This window comes from Nesoenas mayeri (genome assembly GCF_963082525.1).
Source record: "Nesoenas mayeri genome assembly, contig: SCAFFOLD_40, whole genome shotgun sequence".
NCBI lineage: Eukaryota > Metazoa > Chordata > Aves > Columbiformes > Columbidae > Nesoenas > Nesoenas mayeri.
The window spans coordinates 311627-332945 of NW_027660032.1; the positions used below are offsets into that span (position 1 = coordinate 311627).

The following is a 21319-nucleotide window of genomic DNA, read 5'->3' on the forward strand; positions in this document are numbered from 1 at the left end:
TCTGGCTCTTCCTGGGCATCTACCTGGCTGCCCTCCTGGGCAACGGCCTCATCATCACCACCATAGCCTGGGACCAGCACCTCCACACCCCCATGTACTTCTTCCTGCTCAACCTCGCCCTCCTCGACCTGGGCTGCATCTCCACCATTGTCCCCAAATCCATGGCCAACTCTCTGTGGGATACTAGAGCCATTTCCTATGCAGGGTGTTATTGTGGTCAGTCTCTTTTTAGCATTTGTGTGTTTTGTGTTCATTGTGGTGTCCTATGTGCAGATCTTGAGGGCCGTGCTGAGGATCCCCTCTGAGCAGGGACGGCACAAATCCTTTTCCACCTGCCTCCCTCACCTGGCCGTGGTCTCCCTGGTCATCAGCACTGCCATGTTTGCCTACCTGAAGCCCCCCTCCATCTCTTCCCCATCCCTGGACCTGGTGGTGTCTGTTCTGTACTCAGTGGTGCCTCCAGCAGTGAACCCCCTCATCTACAGCATGAGGAACCAGGAGCTCAAGGATGCCTTGAGGAAACTGCTTCAATACTCACTACTTCAGGTTTATAAGGTTTGCGTTATCTCATTAGGGCTGCAATAGAAATAGCCAGAACTAGCTTTTCATCTTATGTGTCTATATTTTTCCATAGTGCTTTTGCTGGGCTTTGTTTTTTGGTTCATGTCTATAATAATAATTTTCTTGGCCTCCTATGAGTCTTTTATTGAACCAAAGATCTCATGTACATTTGTATATGCACTCATTGTTTTTTATAAAGTCAATAAATAAAGTAGTAGAAAACAATTTGTCTCAGGTCCCATCTCTTCACTCTCCTCTGGAGCTGAGGGATCAGCCCCAGGATGCTGGAGGGTCCAGGAAGCAAATGCTGCCCCATGGAGGAGCAGCCCCGGTGGCCTTGGGGCTGCTCATGGGCGTCTAGGTAGTCGCTCCCTCTCTGCTGCCTGCAAATCGGGGCTGCTGCTTCCCTGGAGCCGTGGCCAAGGGGAACAGTAGGACGTGGCCATTTCAGTGCTGGTGTCTCCTCACAGAGACACTGGCTTTGTCAAACCTGCAGTGGAGCTGGAGCACAGGATTGATGTCAAACTCAGGGAAGGTCTTGTGGAGAGCAGATACTGATCCGCAGCCACGTCGCACACTGCCTACTGGTCATCTATGGATATCACTCTTTTCCTTCTAATTTTCATGTGCAAACATGACCAAGAACACACCAACATACCCAGTTTAGACACTCTTTGAATTTTGAACTGGGGATGGGGCAGGATGGGAAAGGCAATTTTAAAACAAATGGCTGTGCCCTTGGATTTGTGGGGCTCCTAAGGTCTCACGTAACTTGAGACAGTCCTGTTGTCCCTACAGTGGCATCCCTGAGGCTGCAGAGAGGAGCAAGCCATGGGAACCACTTGATCAGAGCTGATCTGTGCAAACAGCACCATAAACACATGAGCTCCTCAGGGCAGGGCAGAAGACTGGACGCCTCTTCCGAAACTGGTGTCAGGAATACAGCCCAGGGGCTGCTCCCTCAAAAGGGCTCCTGCTCTCTTGGGGTTCTTGATGGATTCAGGGGGACAGGCTCAGAGTTCCAGGGGGGTGTGTTAGGGACCAAGGACTGGACTAAGAGCTTCCTTCTTGTTTGCACATGTCCAAGAAGGCTGTAACAGGTCTCGGACTTATCTGCTTCTTGCTGTCTCACCTGCAATAGGAATGATGGCAGATGGTCTCGTGAAGAGGAACTGTGTGCACCCAGCAGAGCTCAGGGGATCTCCAGGGACAGCATGGGAGGAAACTTTGGAAGTAGGGGCAGGTTACTCAGGAGGAATACAAGAGTTCTGTGAGGTTATGGAGGGAAAGAACTAGAAGGACCAAAGCCCAACTGAAGCTACACCTGGGTACTGCTGTAAAGGCAACAAGAAAAGTTGCTTTAAATGTATAAACAACAAGAGGAGGGCTAAGGAGAATCTTCATACCCTGATGGATGGAGAAGGAAACACAGTGACAGAGGATGAGGGAAAGGCTGAGGTGCTAAATGCCTTCTTTGCCTCAATCTTTAATAGTCAGAACAATTGTGCTCCAGGTACCCAGCCCCCTGAGCCAGAAGACAAAGATGGAGAGCAGAATGAAGCCCCAATAATCTAAGGGGAAATGGTTGGTGACCTGCTACACCACTGGGACACCCACAAGGCTACGGGGCGAGATCGGATACACGCAAGGGTGCTGAGGGAGCTGGCGGAGGTGATCACTGAGCCACTCTCCATTACCCACCAGCAATCTTGGCTAACTGGGGAGGTCCCAGTTCACTGGAAGTTGACTAACATGACACCCATCTACAAGAAGGGCCAGAAAGACAATCTAGGGAACTACAGACTTGCCAGTCTAACCTAGGTGATGAGCAAGGTCATGGAGCAGATCACACAGCACATACCAGAGAACCATGTGATCAGGTCCAGTCAACATGGATTTAAGAAAGGCAGGTCCTGTTTGACCAACCTGATCTCCTTCTATGAGAAGGTGACCCAACTAGTAGATGAAGGAAAGGCTGTTGATGTTGTGTCCTTAGACTTCAGTGAAGCCTTTGACACCCTATCCCACAGCATCTCCTGGAGAAACTGCAGCTCATGGCTTAGATGGTGTATCTGTGATGGGTAAAGATCTGTCTGGAGGGCCAGGCCCAAAGAGTTGTGGTGAATGGAGACAATTTCAGTTGGCGACCAGTCAGGAGTGGTGTCCCCAGGGCTCAGTATTGGGGTCAGTTCTATCTCTGTCTGATCTGGATGAGGGGATCGAGTGCACCCTTAGTAAGTTTGTAGATGACACCAAATTGTGTGGAAGTGTTGGTATGTTGGAGGATGGAATGGCCATACAGAGGGACCAGGACGATATGGATCATTGAGCTGAGGACAATTGTCTGAGTTTTAACAAGCCCAAATCCCAGGTGCTGCAGCTGGGTCACAAAAACCCAGGTAACGCTACAGGCTCAGGAAAGAGTGGCTGGAAAATTGCCTGGTGAAAAGGAATCAGGGGGTGTTGATTGAAAATCGGCTGAACATGAGCCTGTGTGTGCCCAGGTGGCCAAAAAGGCGACCAGCATCCTGCCTTGTATCAGGAATAGTGTGGCCAGCAGGACTAGAGAAGTGACTGTGCCACTGTTCCCGGTGCTGGTGAGGCCACAGCTTGAATCCTGTGTTCAGTTTGGGGTTCCTCATCATAAGAAGGACATTGAGACACCAGAGAGAGTGCAGAGGAGGGAACGGAGCTGCTGAGGGGCTGGAGCACAAGTGTGATGAGGAGCGGTTGAGGGAGCTGGGGCTGTTCAGTCTGGAGAACAGGAGGCTGAGGGGAGACCTTCTCGCTGTCCAAACTGCCTGAAAGGAGGTTGGACATGGAGGGGGTTGGTCTCTTCTCCCAAGTAGCAAGTGATAGGACAAGAGGAAATGGCCTCAAGTTACACCAGGGGAGGTTCAGATTGAATATTAGGAAAAGATTGCTCCCAGAAAGTGCTGTCAGGAATTGGAACAGGCTGCCCATGGCAGTGGGGGAGTCACCATTCCTGCAGGGTTTTATAAGATGTTTAGACGAGGTTCTCAGGGACACGGTTTAGTTCTAGATATAGGTTGTGGTTGGACTAAATGCTTCTGAGGGTCTCTTCCAACTGAAATAATTCTATGATTCTCTATGATCACCTGGAATATTCTTCTATCACATCTTCTAAGTGCTCTTCACATATCTGCCTCTTCACCTACAGTCCTGAACCTTCTCTAATTAGATGCACAAGTGTTGAATACTAATTGTAAATGAGGAAAGCACCATCGCTCTATCAGTCTGATCTGATACCTGCCCATCCCAGGCAAACACCTCAGGTACACGGGACCCCTCGAGGTTTGCACTGGGTGCTTATAGTGAGACCATGGAGCTCAGCCCAAAAACCTGAGAACTCTCCTCAAAACTGAAAATTAAACCCAATCAAATTAAACCAAAGCAACAACAACATGAACAAGAATCCCACACTTTTTATATCAGATGAAATAATTCAATATTTGCAATAAAATGTCTGCAGAATTTCTATCCTTCCAAAATATGAATTTTCAGCATATGTATGGACTGTGGGAGATGAAACGTTGGCCTTTCCCTGTGCTTGCAGTGCCAGAACTCTGTCTATCACTACGTGTATTTGATCCCCTGGACACCCAGGAGTTTCCAGCTGTCCTTACCCAGCTCACCGTGTCTGAACTCATCTCTTCAGAAGCCTGTCTGCACATTTGCACTTTCCATCGCTCCCCAGAGGTTCTTCCCCTCTCACTCTTGGCTCATTCAGAGCCTCTCAGCTCTCACTCTGCTTTGAGCTTCAGGCAGGTCAAGTCTTTCAGCAGTTGCTCTCGTACTCCCTACAGGCAACTCCTCAATTATGGCAACGGACCTCGCTGGAAACTACTTAATTTAACCACAGAACTGAGAAACATCATTAAGTTCTATTGTGTGTTTTGTTTTGTTTACTCTAATTAAAAATTCCCCGGTGCCTGTTTACATCCAGTTCTCTAAGGAAACATGAAGCAATTCCTGCAAAGAAGCTGTAACAATCAGTGCGAACTTCAGTGCAGAATCTGATGTCAATAAATGTGCTGGAAATCCCAGGGGGGCAATGAGTGAAGCAAGGAGTTTGGGGAGCTGATTATAGATTTGAGTAGAGAAACATTCTTCACAGAACTGCTCTGTTTATTTGACACCTTTTAGTTCTCCTCCTCTGCCTGTATTTTTATTTTCTTGTTCCTCCACCTCTTCCTTCTTCCAAAACGTTTCCAAGGGGAAGATTCCTGGAATCACAGAGCAGCTCAGGTTTGAACATCATCTTGTCTCACTGTCCTGCTCAGGGCAGGGTGACCCAGGTGAGGTTGTCCAAGGCCTCTGCCCAGCTTTGCACCATCCACTAAGGAGCTGAAGGTTCACTGTGTCACATCATACAGGGGGAGAATAGAGACGTTCAACAGTGTTGGTCCAAGTGCTGGTCCCTGAGGGATCCCACTGGTAACTGGCTCTGTGGGCTCTTTGTACCACTGGTGACGTTTGGGCTTCATCATCCAGCCAACTTTATACTCAGTATCCACTTCTATAGCCCAGAGAGCATTAATCAGGTTATAAGGACACCACAGGAAACCATGTCTGACACCTTGTGAAATTCCACGTGCACAACGTGCCCTTCTTTCCCTGCCCATTTGTGTTCAGCAATCCCTTCCTTGTTTTCCAAGTGCCTGGACATGGCTGCAGGAAGACTTGTCTTATTTCCTGCCCAGGAACAGAGGTAGGCTCACTAGCCCATAATTCTCCCAGTCCTCATTCCTGCCCTTCTTGAAGACAGGTTTGACAACTGCCTTTTCCAAGGACCTGAGTACCTCTCTGCTTGCTCTGACACATTTGAGACCACAATCCAGACTCATGGGTAAGGACAACATAGCAGACAGGAGCATGTGAGATTGATCTGTCTGGGCCAGTGAGGTTTGTTCTGGAGTCACACACAGAAATGTCAGTGTCGGTCAGGTGTCCACATCTGAGCTGGCCTCATGGGCTCCTTATGCACCAGGGATGCTCAGAGACAGTCTGTCCCTTTTACACACAGCAGTAGGAGTAACAGTGTCCCTCTGGCCTCCTGTTGCCACTCCCAAAGGATGGGAGACACCTCAGCCCTGTGGTGTGTCACCTGCTCTGCACTCATCTGACATGTCCCACGTCACGAGGAATGGACACAGGGATATTGGTTAAAGGAAGCACGTCCCAGTGCTGCATTCAAACAGTTTCCATGAAATGTTATTGCCAATGAGAAATGACCTCGAGACTCTGTCTGTCCCAGAGACCATCATGGAACCCCAAGGGATACCTGATGGTGTTTGTGCTGACTCAAGTTCATGTCAACTCATGTACCTGTTCTGCATGCTCACATCCCATCTGTACAATGCAAACATGGATTTCTGACCTACTCATTCAGTGTAATTCCATGGAGGCACAAAGACCTCTGAGCTGGAGTGAGAGGTCAGTGCTGGAAACGGTGGTTGTGAGGGGCCAGTCCATGGTGATTGACCTGGGGCTCCTTCCACGGGGTGTCCAGTGCACAGGGGCACAGCCCAGGCCCTGCTCTGCTGGTCCTGCAGGTCTCTGGCAGGAGCCTGACTGTGAGAGGACACTGCTGTGTGCCAGACCTGCACACACACACTGTTCAGCTGCATGCTGATGTTTCACCTGTGGCCACTTCTGCAGAATAACCTTGAGAGAAACTTTGCAAGAAGATATAAACCATCATGCTCTGCCCAAAGAAGATCACTTTTCCTTGTGCAAGTACTGTTACTGAGGCCAGCTCTGTCACAGCAGTGCCCATTGCCTGTCCCTGCCTGCGCCCACAGCACTGACACACAGCAGGACGGTGACCAAGCTGCCAGAGCACTCAGGCCTTGCACCAACACCAGGGATGAGAAGGAGAGTGTGGAGTGGAACCAGAACAGCTCTGGGAGAACAAGCGCTGCTGCTCCCTGGCAGGGCTGCCATGCCAGAGCTGTTTTCCCCTCCAGCCACTCACAGGAACTGTCCCTGCAGCTCCAGAAAGCCTTTGCAGGAAGGACATAGTGAAAAACAAGTCACTAAAGAGCCCTTTATTCTGTTTAGAGAGGAGAGCACTGCTGCTCTTTTAAGCTTCCAACAGTTATAAAAGAAAAGCCAGCAGTGAATTAGAAAGAAGTTGACAACATTATCACAATAAGAAAACAACCAACAACACCAGAAAATCCAGTTGACAGGCTGGGCTTGTAATTAGCTACATTAAAACTCCTGTATAAAAGAAGATGGCCAGTTTATTGCTTCTGAAAACAGAGGGATATGAGTTTCCACAGGGCATCCTTGAGCTCCTGGTTCCTCATGCTGTAGATGAGGGGGTTCACTGCTGGAGGCACCACCGAGTACAGAACAGACACCACCAGGTCCAGGGATGGGGAAAACATGGAGGGGGGCTTCAGGTAGGCAAACATGGCAGTGCTGACCAACAGGGAGACCACGGCCAGGTGAGGGAGGCAGGTGGAAAAGGCTTTGTGCCGTCCCTGCTCAGAGGGGATCCTCAGCACGGCCCTCAAGATCTGCACATAGGACACCATAATAAACACAAAACACACAAATGCTACTAATACACCAGCCACAAGCAACCTAAGTTCCCTGAGGTAGGAGTGTGAGCAGGAGAGCTTGAGGATCTGGGGGATTTCACAGAAGAACTGGCCCAGGGCATTGCCCTTGCACAGGGGCAGTGAAAATGTATTGACCGTGTGCAGCAGAGCATTGAGAAACCCAGCGGCCCAGGCAGCTGCTGCCATGTGGACACAAGCTCTGCTGCCCAGGAGGGTCTCGTAGTGCAGGGGTTTGCAGATGGCAACGTAGCGGTCGTAGGACATGACAGTGAGAAGCCACAACTCTGCTGAAATGAAAAAGAAAAACATAAAGACTTGTGCAGCGCATCCCAAAAAGGAGATGGTCCTGCTGTCCCAGACAGAATTGGCCATGGACTTGGGGACAATGGTGGAGATGGAGCCCAGGTCGAGGAGGGCGAGGTTGAGCAGGAAGAAGTACATGGGGGTGTGCAGGTGCTGGTCCCAGGCTATGGTGGTGATGATGAGGCCGTTGCCCAGGAGGGCAGCCAGGTAGATGCCCAGGAAGAGCCAGAAGTACAAGAGCTGCAGCTCCCATGTGTCTGTGAATGGCAGGAGGAGGAACTGGGTGATGGAGCTGCTGTTGGGCATTTGCTGCCTGTAGGCATGAGGACCTGTGCAAGGAGAAAAAGACAGTGATGGTTTAGATGAGACTTCTCTGCGAGACACCCAAGCCATTTCCCATAGACCCTCACACAAAGAGACACTTTTCTTTTTCCAGGAGAACGTCCTGGCTGGAGCCCTCGTCGGTGCTTGATGAGTGTGCAATGAAGAGCAGAGTCTCTGCCCAGGGGCCCCTGAGCAGTCAGCCTGACCCTGTGTGATCGGGTGGGCAGGGGCCAGTCCTGGGGTTCAGCTTTGTCAGCTGGAACCGCTCCTGGTGCAGAAGGGACTGTCAGCATCTGTACCCCCAGGCCTGAGAAACTGAGTTGGAGAGGTTTGGCTTTTCTACAGCTCCTTCTCCCCTCCCACCCTGGGGATTGTTGTTGGGTGTCAGAAACCCTCAGCATTTCTGTTGCACTCAGGGACAACAGAGGGAGTCCTGCGAGACCAGAGGGTGCCTGTGGGTCAGTGCAGAGTGAGGGCAGCTGCTCTGTCCCTCTGTCCTGCTCCAGCTGCCCTGGGATGGCACCTTTCTGAGATGGGGGCTGATCACACTCCCATGTTACCCTGAAAAACCACCAGGCACTGCTGAGAGCAGAGGGACCCACCTCAGACCATGACAGGTCTCACCCTTTCCTAAGGTCTCAGCACCCAACGTTTAGCCCAGGACACACACCGCTCATTCCCCAGCCCCACAGACTGCATTGCCCACAGCCCACAGGTCAGAGCAAAGCTGGGACACGTGTGCCCATGGACACACCTGCAGGAAAGGACCCACAAGATCAGGCTGTGACTCTGCAGCTGAAACTGCCATCCCCAGAGAGCCTGACAGCAAGAACAAGATGCCAACAGCAGTGACCCAGAGCAGGGGAGCAAGAAGGAAAATGCGGTGAGGGTGGGGGTGAGAGAGGCCAGGGCAGAGGCAGCCGGGCACTCAGACAGCGTCCCCCTTCCCCAGCTGTGCAGCCACCTCCCAGACACCAACAGTGCCGGGCAGCTGCTCTCAGCCCCTGTGCTCTGCAGAGGAACTGCAGCTCTGGCTGCACAGGAGCTGCTTCATGCCTTGGAGCCCCCGGCCCTGAGGGCAGAGGCTTTGCTGGGTGGGACAGGAGGCCAGGGGGCTGCTCGCAGGAGGGATCTGACCTGCAGGGGGTCACAGGGACTTTTCTCTGCTCTCCCTCCCATAACCATTCCGGGTTCGGTTTCCTCTCATTTCTGATCATTTCCCTGCTGCCTGGAGATTCTCCCCTGGGAGGTGTTTCCCTGTCCATGTCTGTTCCCTGTCAGTGCTCACAGACCATCCCACCCTCTGTGCCCTCCCCCTGGCCCTACAGATCCTGCCTGTTCACAGGCACTGCCTGGGGGCATCTTCCTGTCTGCAGGCTGGAAAACAGGACACCTCAGATTAAGTGTAAGGTGTCCGCCAAAGGTGATGCTGGTTCTGCATAGGCAGAGGAGAGACAAGGCATGCCAGGATTCTCTTGAAGACCTACTGCAGTTCATGTGTCTCAAGTATTTGTTTAAAATTAAGAACAGCCTTAATCATCACCCATTCCCCAGAGTAGGAGACTGAAAACACATACTCAGGGAGGTTCCTTATCTTTGTAGTACCCTTTGTCTTCTTCTTCTCCTTGAAACCTCCTCTTGTCAATATCCTGGAATGAGCTGGAGCTGTGAGCAGCCCCGACCCACGGAGACCCCAGCAGCAGAAGGACCCTGCCCTGCCGGAGGTCGCTCCTTCCCCCCACAGCTTCTCCCCTCAGTGTTGCTGGGCTCTCCCGGGCAGGCTGAGCGCTGACCCTGGCAGGCGGCAGAGTCCCTGCCCAGCACAGCCCTGGGGTGCAGGGACCCTGCTCTGCAGGACAGCCCTGGGCACCCCTGCCTGCACATTGACATTTACACCCCACAGCCACCCTGGGGAGAACGCAGCATTCTCATCTTGTCACTGACAGTGCAGAAGGCAATTTCTGCTATGCAGCACATCCTCCCCTCTGATCAGAGAACCTCTGACAGCTGTACTTACATCTCTCGCAGGCTCTGCAATGTGACAGCTTTCTGAGATCCTACCATGATTTGCAGATGCAATGCCCTGCAGCCACAGGCTTCATATCGGAGAGGATTTCATTTCCAGTGACCTCTCAGCATCCTCCCAGCCCAGACTGCGTTTCCCTCTCTGTGCCTGGCTCCTGTGCCCTCGGTGCTGCAGGCAGAGCCCTCAGCCCTGCTGCGTGTGCAGAGGAGCTGCTCCTGGGCAGAGCTGTCTCTCTGCAGTGCTGCCGCTGCCATGAGCTCCCTGTGTCCCAGGAGCCCAGCCCAGCTCAGCAGCACAGGAGAAGCCCATGATGTCCCTTTCTCTGTCCTCTCTGAGCTCCTCCAGGTGTCTCTGGGGCTCCAGGGGCACAACTTTGAAGTTGAAGTAATCAGTGATGTTGATTCTCTCTCCTCTTCAGAGACACTTCTTTCCAGCATTGTATTTTTCATTTTAAAAAATGAACCAGTATGAGAATAATCTTTTCTTGTCCCATCATTAGACAGGACACCAGGAATGTTAGAGAAAAGCAGCTAATTTTTCCAGCCTAGGGGAGGAACATCTTCAGTTGAATTAACTTAGACATTTTATCCTGGTTTTACACTCCTAGGTCGAGAGAGACATTCATCAACCTTTGGCCATGTCATGTCTGTGCTCTGATTCAAAGCCTTTGCACACATGGGCTCTTGGACACTTGGCACCAGGTTTCTTGTGCAGGTCAGAGCTGGGCTGGTGCCACAGCTGGGGTGGCTCAGCCCAGATGTGAGGCCATGTCCTCAGCCAGGGACCTGACTGGGGAGCTGGAGCTGTCAGTGCTGCAGACAGAGCTGTGACACGGATGGATTGAACTGCCAGGCAGGGTGGCAGGAGTGAGTTCATCTGGTCTCAAGGACAGCAGCCTCCAAGCACAGCAACAGTCCAGATCAGAACTCAGTCTAGACTTAGAAAGCGATTGAAGGGCCACATAATGAGCTGTTACTACTGCAGGAACAGTTAAAGGATAAAGAAAAACACTTTGTAGCTACTGATGAATTTAGTAAGAGAAAGAGGTCAGAATCCCTGTGTCCTCTTGTCCTCCATCTTCACCAGCCATGTGTCCCGGGCCTCTGTGACTTGAGACAGGACTCTGCAGAACAAGCAGCAGTGGATGTGGATCAAGTCCCTCTGTCCTCTCATCCTACCTCTTCAACAGCAATGTGCCCAAGGACTCTGCAACTGGAGTCAGAGCAAGCAGCAGTGCATGGGGATCAAGTCAGGGTCACTGGAACTAACACAATCCTCTCCAGTCTACGGGACAGCAGGGGCAGCATCCCAGGAGCTGGGACAGCAGGACCATGTCACAGTGAGGCCACTCTGCACCATCTTGGAAAGCCCATGGAGACTGGGGGGACTCCCTGAGCACTGGCAGCTCTCACACAGTGTGTGCACTTTTCAAAATGGCCCATGGGTGAGCAGGGGAACTAAGGGCTGTGCCCCAGAGCATGTCCACTGGGACCCCATTTCTGGGTGTCTGGAAGAGAAGGTGACGGGGTTTGCCCAGGGCAGGTTGTGCCTGTCCATCCTCTTTGCTTTCTGTGAGGAAAGGACAGGCTTGTGGACGTGAGGAGAACGTTGATGGTCTGTTACCAGTGATGGTCTGTTACCTGGAAGTCAGCAAGGCATTCAGCATCATTCCCCACAAAATTCTTGTGCCCAAGGCATGATATTATGGTCTGTGTCAGTGTGCAAGTAGATGGGTAAATCCAATCTGGATGGTTGGGCTTGTAAAGGTGCTGTAGAAAGGGAGAAAGTTTCCAGTCCTGAGGACAGTCCAGCACTGGAAGCTGTTTCCCAGGAGTGCGCACCCACTCTGTCCCAGAAAGTGACCAAGATGTGTTTGGATAAAGCCCTGAGCAATCTGGTCTGACCCTGCTGTGAGCAGGAGGTTGGTCAAGACACCTCCTGAGGTCCCTTTGAGCCTGAATGACGCTCTCCTTCCTTCTCCTTCATGTTTTCAAATTAGGGAGAACTCTCAGGTTCTCCCAGACTACAGAAGTAATTCACATGAGGGGCAGAGCTGCTTTACAAGTGTCCCCAAACAGTCCTGACCACAACTTTTCCATCGTTTTTCTTTTGCACTGAGCCAAGATCTTATTTTTTTCTGTCCTAATGCCTTTCCAGAAAGAACAGCCCAGGTTGTTAACCCTTTCAGACCAGGTTGTCCAAGAGGTGTCAGCATCCATGCACAGAGTCTGCACATCAGCCAGACACAAATCCATCATTATAGAAGTGAAAACAAGGCACTTGACCAGCTCCTTGCACCCAGATATTAGTGTGACATGTCTTCTGAGATGCCAGGGAACACCTAAAATCTACATGAAGGGTATGTGAGTCCTGGTTGGGTATCCTGGCTTGTCTCCTGACCCATGTGGTGCTTCAGGCTCTGAAGAGAATCAAAACCAGCCATTGGACTGGAGTAGTTCCATTTTACATGTGTCATACAGGGCAGATGAGGGAGCTCAGAACTCCAGACTCTGCGGCACTGTTGGGACTGCAGAGACTGGAAATGCAGGTGACAGTGTGTGTCAGTGCACACACATACAGATTCTGGCTTCCTTTGGGCCTATGCACTGACCTGGGATCTGTTCCTTGGCCTTCTTTGTCTCAAAAAGAAACTGTTCTCCTATGCAACCTCCACATCACACCACATAACAGATAATTAAAAGGTAGAAAAATAATGAAAGAAGCACAATTTTGGGGTAATTCTGTCCAAGAGGTGTACTCTTTAAATGATTAAAACAAAAAAGAAGCGAGAGAAAAAGCATTGTTCTAAGAAATTCTTTCAAGACAAAACTGCTGAGGTGTAGTAGATGTTTGGAAAAGCAAGAATGACTGTTAGGACTGAAATTAAAGATATTTAAATCACCATGACCATCAGTGAGAATAAGGAGTTCCCTGTTACTGTTACTAGTGACAGCACCACTGTTCACAAACATCCTTCAGAGCATCTCCATTTTTCCTGGGCTCCAAAGCTCATCCTGCTCAGAGTTTGACAGGATTGCTGCAAACCCCTGTGACCCAAATCTCTACAACTGTCTCTGCTCAACAGCCTTTTACCCCAGGAAGGGGAAAACTGTCAATGCAGACACCAACCCAGTGCCCAACCTGCCTGGAGAGCCAGGACAGTTGTGCCACACAACAGCCGCCTCTGAGGGAACCTGGAGGTGATGGAACTGAAATGGTTTCAACCCAAATCAGAGAATCATACCATCAATAATTTAGGCTGGAAAAGCCCCTTAAGAACATGGAGTCAAACCGTAAATCTAACACTCCCAGGTACTCCACCAAACCATATCTCAAAGTGCCACATCTCCACAGCTTTAAAACACCTCCAGCAATGGAAGCTCCAATCCTGAGCTCGCAGGACACCATTGGCTGCAGTTGGACATAAGATACTGGTCATGGCTGTGAGTTCAGCCCTGGCTGGCAGAATGTCTCACACCCTCACTGAGGAGGGCAGGGGGCTGGGAGATGGGAGCACGTTTCAGTTTCCAGATCCCAGCACAGAGCCCAAACCATCCTGCCCTTGGACTCTGGATCCCATTTCCTGAGATGCAAAGCTGGTGGCCTTCTGAGGATAATCATGTTAAAAGGCTTGAATAATCCTTCAGGTGTTTGTGTAATATGTCTAGGAATGTCAGTCGTATATGCTTATATTTAAATAACTGTAAAATAGTACTCTGCATCTGTGGTAGCCCGTCTGACAATGACAATTAAATAGGTATTTGCACTATAAGGCTCCATACCTCATCCACAAGCACATATCGAAATGGTTCACATGAAGGATGGTCTGGCAAACGTCACCCTTTGTGTCCCCAGGTGATGGACACTGCTCATGTGCCTCTGCAGAGAGTGGCAGGAGCTGGATCCCCTTCTCGGGACAGACTCCTTCCAGGAGAGACACAGACACAGGGGAACTCATCGGGGCTTTACGGCATTTCACTGGGCATCAGTTTTGACATATTGGGTGCTGTCCTGTGACTGCCCTTTCTGCACAAATGATCATACAAACACAACCATTTAGTGAGACATGGTCATAAAGGGCTGTTATGGACAATAAATGTAACCATGAACTCTGGAGAGAGCGAGGAAGTTCATAATAAGCACCAGGAAGAACCAAGAAGCTCGAGGCCTCTTCTGAAGAGCAGGAGGCCTGAGCAGCCGTGATTGGCCATTGTAGGTGTGGGAGAGGGTCAGGGCATGTAGGGAGAAGCAATGAGATGGCTGATGGCTTCAGTGAACCCTTCCAGCCATGTCTGAGCCTAGCAATGGAAAGCAGTTGATGTCTGCAGGTGGAGGAGGAACAGGAGGAAGATCTTCCTGGGAATAGGGAAGGAAGAAAGGCCTCTCTTGGGCTAATGATGTATGGCAGTGCCATTTGCATGCTGTGGGCATGGCTGTGCCTGGGAGATGGGGAACGGCTGCTGCTGGGGTGGCTGTGCTCAGTCATGGCCCATGAGCTGACCCTGCTCTGCTCCTCTCTTACACTGCCCACACTTGGATGGTCCTCAGGAATCATCCATGAACATGGTGGATCCATGAACCTCCTGGAGTGATGGATATGGATCCAAATAGAAGATTCAAGCAAGTGTGGGACTGGGACAATGAGGTGACTGGTGACCCTTGCCAGGTGTATGAAAGAAGCTGGATGAGATGTGAGGAGCTCACAGGCATTTCCAACTCCACAGAAAACCAGAGCCTTGCAGTTAAAGCAACAGCACTTGACATAAACACCACCCCCAAAACACAAAACACTCACACTGACCACAGGAAAAGCCTTGAAAAACATTGGAGAAAAATCTACCAGGTCCCAGGGGTCAGGGCTCAGCCATTCTGGTGATGAACAAGCATCAAGGGGTGACATGGCAGATACCTGGGGTTTGCTTCTTCTTTTCACTTCATTGGAGGTTTGTTCATTCTCTCAGTTGCTGCAGTTCGGGGTCATGACACCAGAGAGCTCATTAGCATCTAAAATGCTCTTAAATGCCAAGGCTCTGTGCATCATGTTCCTAAAGGCTTCAAGCCGGGTGTGGATGATTAGAGAGAATTCCTGAACAGCCAAACAGAGAGCATTTCCACAATAAATAGCAGTTAAGCCGAATTTCTTCTATTTGCTTCCCTGCTCACCCTTCCCTCCCTTTCCAGAACAGGTGGCATTAGCACCCTCCAGTTCATATTGATGTGTTTCATCTCCTGATAAAGACTGAATATGTCAGAAAAGTGGGTGCCTAAAACATTATGTGACTGAGGAGACAGTCCAGGACACCTCAAGAGGAGTCACACTCCTCTGGACCAAGAGGTGGGTGTCCCTGGCAATCTCAGGTGCCACAGCACAGTGATACTTGTGTTCAGGAGCTGGTCAAGTGACCCATCTCCTATTCTGTAACGGTGTCTGAGTTTGCTCAGGTCACCCCTGACTTGAGCCCCATCCACTGCTGGGTGTTCTCCAGACTCTTGCCTTCAGGAACCAAGTCCCAGGAGACCTTGCTGGTGAAGATGGAGGCAAAGAAGCCATGAAGAACCTCAGTCCTGTCTGATTCTACTCTTACAAAGTTCAGCATCAGGCCCGTGTTCACCATGTCTACTATTTTACTGTAAGGTAGAAATATGCAGCTCATCTTGCTGCCCTTCCCGTGCAGGTATCAAGTCCAGGGCATCTTTGTCATGATCCCCACATCCATGGCCAAGATTTCTAAATTCCTCCTTTGCAGCTTCCCCTGCTCCCACCTCCTGTGTGCTGCCTTGGTGACCTGGAGCTCCATCGGTTCAGACAAACACCCTAATGAGATAAATGTGTCATTTCACGGGTTCTCGGATAGATCATTCTTGTGCTTGAAGCAGCCTGTCCTGTAGGGCTGATCAGATTTCCTGAGCTCCTTCACCCTTCAGAGCTGCTTCCCATGGCGCCACCTGAATCACCTCCCCAGTTTGACAAAGTCTTCTCCTCTGGATTCCACTAGCCTATGCTCTGCTGCTGGCCTTCCTCCCTCCCTTCTGGTGCCTGGGACCCCACTGCTTCCTGGTCACAAGAACCAAGGTGGACACTGATGATCACAACCCTCACCAGGGTTTCCTTTTTTCCCAGTTCCAGATTCAGGTGAACATCATCCTTGTTGGCCCACCAAGCAGACATGTTAAGCAGTTGTTCCAAGATCCTCTGTAATGTTGGTACCTCCAGATTTTCCTGGCTAGTGAATGTCAGGGCAATTACAGTTCCCCATAGGAACCTGCTCATTGACTGGTGACTTCCTAAGGTTACTTATAGAAGATCTTCTCCATTTCTTCTCCATGATCAAGTAGTTTGTAACACCCAACATGTTGTCACCCTGTACTGGGCTTACAGGGCAAAGTCTTGGAACTGGGAGTGAGTGTGGCTGTGCTACAGTTGTCACCTCTCTGAGAAGACAACAGGAGTTTGACCAATGTCAGAAAGAGCTGATTTCAGCTGCTCCAAGATGGACCCACTCCTTGCCCAATCTGAGCCACTCAGTGATGCTGGCAGCACCTCTGGGATATTGTATTTGAGAAAGGGTAAAAAACGCTGCACAACAGCAGGTGGGAGAGAGGAGGGAGGAGATGTGAGAGAAAAGCACTGCAGACACCAAGGTCATATCCCATAGGACCCAAGCAGGTCCCTCAGCAGCCCAAATCCTGCTCTCCTGCAATCCTGCTCTTGGCCTTGTTCTCATCTCCCAGGAGCCTCAGCTCCACTTTCCCATCCCTGACTGTTCCATCCTGACCAACTCTTTCTGGTTTGTAAGTGTGAAGTCCCACAGGGCACCTCACCCCACTGACTCCTCAGTCACCCGTGTCAGGAAGATGTTGTCAATGGGCTCCAAACCCTGCTGGATGGCTGGTACCTTGCAGATATTGGGATATCTCAGGTCTGCCATGAAGACACGGCCCAGGAAACATGAGGCTTCTTTCATTTGTCTGAAGGAGGCCTCATCTCATTCCTCTTCCTCACCAGTGAGTCTGTAGCTGATGTCCAGTCACCACAACACTGCCCATGTTGTTCTGCCCTCTCATGCTGACTCCGCAACATTCAGCTGACATTGTCTGTCCCAAGGCAGAGCTCCATGTATTCCTGCTGCTCTACCACATGAAGGCAAACATCAGAAACTCCATAGCTCTGGCATTATGAGTACTAGACACCCAAGACCCCGCTTTCTACCCAGAAGATGATATTTATAGTGTCCTGTAACTCCTCATGCTGTTATGTTGGGAGAGACACCCTCATCAGGATAAGCCGTCTGTGTGTAAACAGTAACAGCTGAGCAAATGAAGCTTCAGTCCAGGGAGAGTCCAGACCTTGTGAATATCTGGTGTTTGCCCATCAGAAATGTCTGAATTGTGACAAGTGAAATGAGGAGTTCTCAGTGACCCTGAGGAGAAGGGCCTGGGCACTACAAGGTCCCCACAGCAGCCCGTGGTGCACGCTCACCATGAACAAGGCAGCTGCACACGGGGCTGCATGAGGAGGAGCGTGGGGACCCAGACACCTGCAGTTCTCATCCCATTCGGTTCAGCACTGGTGTGACCCACATACACGAGTGTGTGCCAGCGTGCGGCTTCCCAGTTTGGAGCAGCAGGGAGGGACTGGAGAGTGCAGGGCTGTGCCAAGGCAGGTTCAGCACCTGCCCTGCACATGGTGTGGGGTGCTGAGGGACCTGGGCTGCTTTGGCCCAGCAGCGCTGGGGAGGCTGCAGCAGTGCAGGAGTAGCCTGAGAGTGCTTGAAGGGCGGTTTCAGAGGTGGTGGAGGTTTCTGCATAGTGGGAAACAGCATGAGAAAGAAATAATGGCGCAAAGAGCAGCTGGGGAGGTCCAGGCTTGATGTGAGCAGAAAGGAATGTGATGGAAGGGCAGTGGTGTGGTGGAGCAGGTCAGCAGAGGGAGTCTGCATCAGCCCAAGGCTTTGTGCTTCAAGGAGCAGCTGGGGAGGATGGAGAGATCTCAGCAAAGGAAGGAAGATGCTCAGACAAGAGCAAGGTGGGGCAGCAGGGGGGATGTCTCCAGCCTGCAGGGACAGAGGTGCAGGGGATGCCACAGCACGGGACAGGCTGTCGTGGAGATGATCACGGGATGGAAAGAGGCTGAAAGCCCCACCAGACATGAGCTCCTTCTCCCCTTGGCTATGGCTGTTGTCTGCACCTCTGATGTCTGTGAGGAGACACCTTGTCCTTGCAGCACAGGGGCCTCATGGCCTCCTTGTCTCCAGCCAGGAACCTGGGAGGGGTGGGACCATAGTCCTGCCCTTGGCCCTGCACAGCCCCACATCACACTGTCCCAGGAAGGGCCGTGGGCAACGTGGGAGGGACAGGATCTGACTTCCAATGCTACGAGGTCAGGGCTTGGCTTTTGGTTAATGAAACACAACCAGGTTTCATCAGCATCAGAGATATTTTACGTTGCTTTTCCTGACCTCCAGTTTTCTTCTCTAACCAAACCTGGATATCGTTTCTCAGTAGGTTCCCTCAGTGGGGCCCATTAACAGTACAAGAAACTTTGGAGTTCGAATCTTGAGAAGTTTCATCACCTTCCTCCAGGGTCTGAGGTCCATGGACTCAGCACCAAACCCACCAGAGGGTCATTAAAGCGCCCTGGGCTGCTCCTGTGGTGCTGAGCTGGGCTGGGCTCCTGGGACACAGGGAGCTCATGGCAGCGGCAGCGCTGCAGAGAGACAGCTCTGCCCAGGAGCAGCTCCTCTGCACACGCAGCAGGGCTGAGGGCTCTGCCTGCAGCACCGAGGGCACAGGAGCCAGGCACAGAGAGGGGAAAGGCAATGTGGGGGGTTGGTTGCTGAGGTCTCATTGAGAGACAAATCTTCACAGTTCTAACACGGTAAGTCTCTGGCTATATTACAATGGAGCTGCATTTCCTGGAGGGATCTAAAGATGATACATCCCACAATTTACAGGATCTGTCAGGTCTCTCTCTCAGTATCTCTGTTGTAGTGAAAAACACACTCCAGAGCAGGGCTTCCCTGGTGCACTGTCAGAGGGACAGGGCATGATGGCCCCTTCTGCTGAGCATGAGTGAAGGGGGAGCACCCAGGAGTGCCCAGGGCTGTCCTGCAGAGCAGGGTCCCTGCACCCCAGGGCTGTGCCGGGCAGGGACTCTGCCGCCTGCCAGGGTCAGCGCTCAGCCTGCCCGGGAGATCCCATGGCAGCAGCTGTGGGGGGAAGGAGCGACCCCCGGCAGGGCAGGCAGGGAGCTTGTGAGGTTGAAGGGGGCTGTGTGGGTCAGGGCTGCTCAGAGCTCCAGATCCCCCCACAGACATGGCAGAGTGTCCTTCTGAACAATGACATCAAGACAGCAACAGCCACAAGGGAAGGAGTCTGTGCTTTCAGTTTTCCACTCTTGTTCGTCTGGCTGTGCAATGGGAGATGGGGATTTATTTCTCTCTTTGGAGAAGACACGGAGACCCCAGTTCTCATTAGGACGTGTCTGAGCTGCTCCTGAGCCCCTGCACACACAGAGCTGCCCCTGGGCAGTGTCAGGAGGTGTGAGCAGGACAGAGCTGAGCACACAGCGGGTGGGACGGGGTCTGTGACACTGACAGGGAGCAGACCAGGGACAGACACACAGCTGCAGGCAGCACAGACATGGGCAGGGAGAGGGAGGTGGACCTGAAATGCTGGGGAGGGGATTCAGGACCCCCTGCCATCCCCTGCAGAGCAGACACGTTTCCCAGTGTAACCCCTGGTCTCCTCTCCTCCCCAGCAGACCCTCTGCCCCAAAGCCATGGGGTCCAGCTCACGAGTCTCCACCTCAGCAGCTGGACCTCCAGGTGAAGGGTTCCTGCAACGGGGTACACAAATAAGGAACAGGGTACACAAAAAAGGTGCTAAAATTACTTGCTCCACAGTGTCATTATGTGAGTGGCAGCAGCACAGCCGGGTCAGGAGAAGGTTCCACAGCATGCCCGTCTCCTTTCTGTCCTTGCTTTATTTTCTGGTAGCACTGCAGTGTCCTTCCCTGTTTCTCCACCTGTCCCTGCTGCTCTTGCTCTCTGGGGTTGGGGTGCGAATGTGAGTCACTTTTTGTTCTCACACCAACTCAGGGGGTCTTGTCCCAGAGCTGTGCTCATGGAAACCAGATGCCCAAGCTCTATCTTAAACTGTGATAAACTGTTTTTCTCAGTTGGTAGAAAGAGAGAATGAGCTGAAACATCCTTCCATCAAGAAGGGGGTTTTCCATGAGAAAGAGGTGGTTTATTTTCCACAGAGATGTCTCCCCTTACTTCTCACTGTTCTTTCCTCCTTGCACAGGTCCTCATGCCCACAGGCAGCAAATGTCCAACAGCAACTCCATCACCCAGTTCCTCCTCCTGCCGTTCACAGACACACGGGAGCTGCAGCTCTTGCACTTCTGGCTCTTCCTGGGCATCTACCTGGCTGCCCTCCTGGGCAACGGCCTCATCATCACCACCATAGCCTGGGACCAGCACCTGCACACCCCCATGTACTTCTTCCTGCTCAACCTCGCCCTCCTCGACCTCGGCTTCATCTCCACCATTGTCCCCAAGTCCATGGCCAATTCCCTCTGGAACACCAGGGCTATCTCCTTTTTGGGATGTGCTGCTCAGCTCTTTTTGTTTGTCTTCTTGATAACAGCAGAGTATTCTATGCTTACCGTCATGTCGTACGACCGCTACGTTGCCATCTGCAAACCCCTGCACTACGGGACCCTCCTGGGCAGCAGAGTTTGTGTCCACATGGCAGCAGCTGCCTGGGCCACTGGGTTTCTCACTGCTCTGCTGCAAACGGCCAATACATTTTCACTGCCCCTGTGCAAGAGCAATGCCCTGGGCCAGTTCTTCTGTGAAATCCCCCAGATCCTCAAGCTCTCCTGCTCACACTCCTACCTCAGGGAGATTCACCTTATTGCAATAAGTTTCTCAATAGTATTTGGCTGTTTTGTGTTCATTGTGGTGTCCTATGTGCAGATCTTGAGGGCCGTGCTGAGGATCCCCTCTGAGCAGGGACGGCACAAAGCCTTTTCCACCTGCCTCCCTCACCTGGCCGTGGTCTCTCTGTTCATCAGCACTGTCATGTTTGCCTACCTGAAGCCCCCCTCCATCTCCTCCCATTCCTGGACCTGGTGGTGTCTGTTCTGTACTCAGTGGTGCCTCCAGCAGTGAACCCCCTCATCTACAGCATGAGGAACCAGGAGCTCAAGGATGCCTTGAGGAATCTACTTCAATACTCACTACTTCAGGTTTATAAGTTTTGCTTTATCTCACTAGGGCTGCAATAGAAATACCCAGAACTAGCTTTTCATCTTATGTGTCTATATTTTTCCATAGTGCTTTTGCTGGGCTTTGTTTTTTGGTTCATGTCTATAATAATATATTTATTGGCCTCCTGTGAGTCTTTTATTGAATCAAAGACCTCATGTACATTTGTATATGCACTCATTGTTTTTTATAAAGTCAATAAATAAAGCAGTAGAAAACAATTTGTCTCAGGTCGC

General features: G+C 51.4%; 1 protein-coding gene and 1 pseudogene across 2 annotated transcripts in view; both read left to right on the forward strand.

The window, feature by feature from the left end:
• Window positions 1-21319, forward strand: part of LOC308052349 (olfactory receptor 14A16-like) — a gene marked incomplete at its 5' end in the record, with an annotated part of 255248 nt that overhangs the window by 152089 nt on the left and 81840 nt on the right. The window lies entirely within an intron of this gene.
• LOC308052337 (olfactory receptor 14J1-like) lies at window positions 20139-21103 on the forward strand (annotated as a pseudogene). The gene has a single exon. The product of its transcript is annotated as an olfactory receptor 14J1-like (transcript).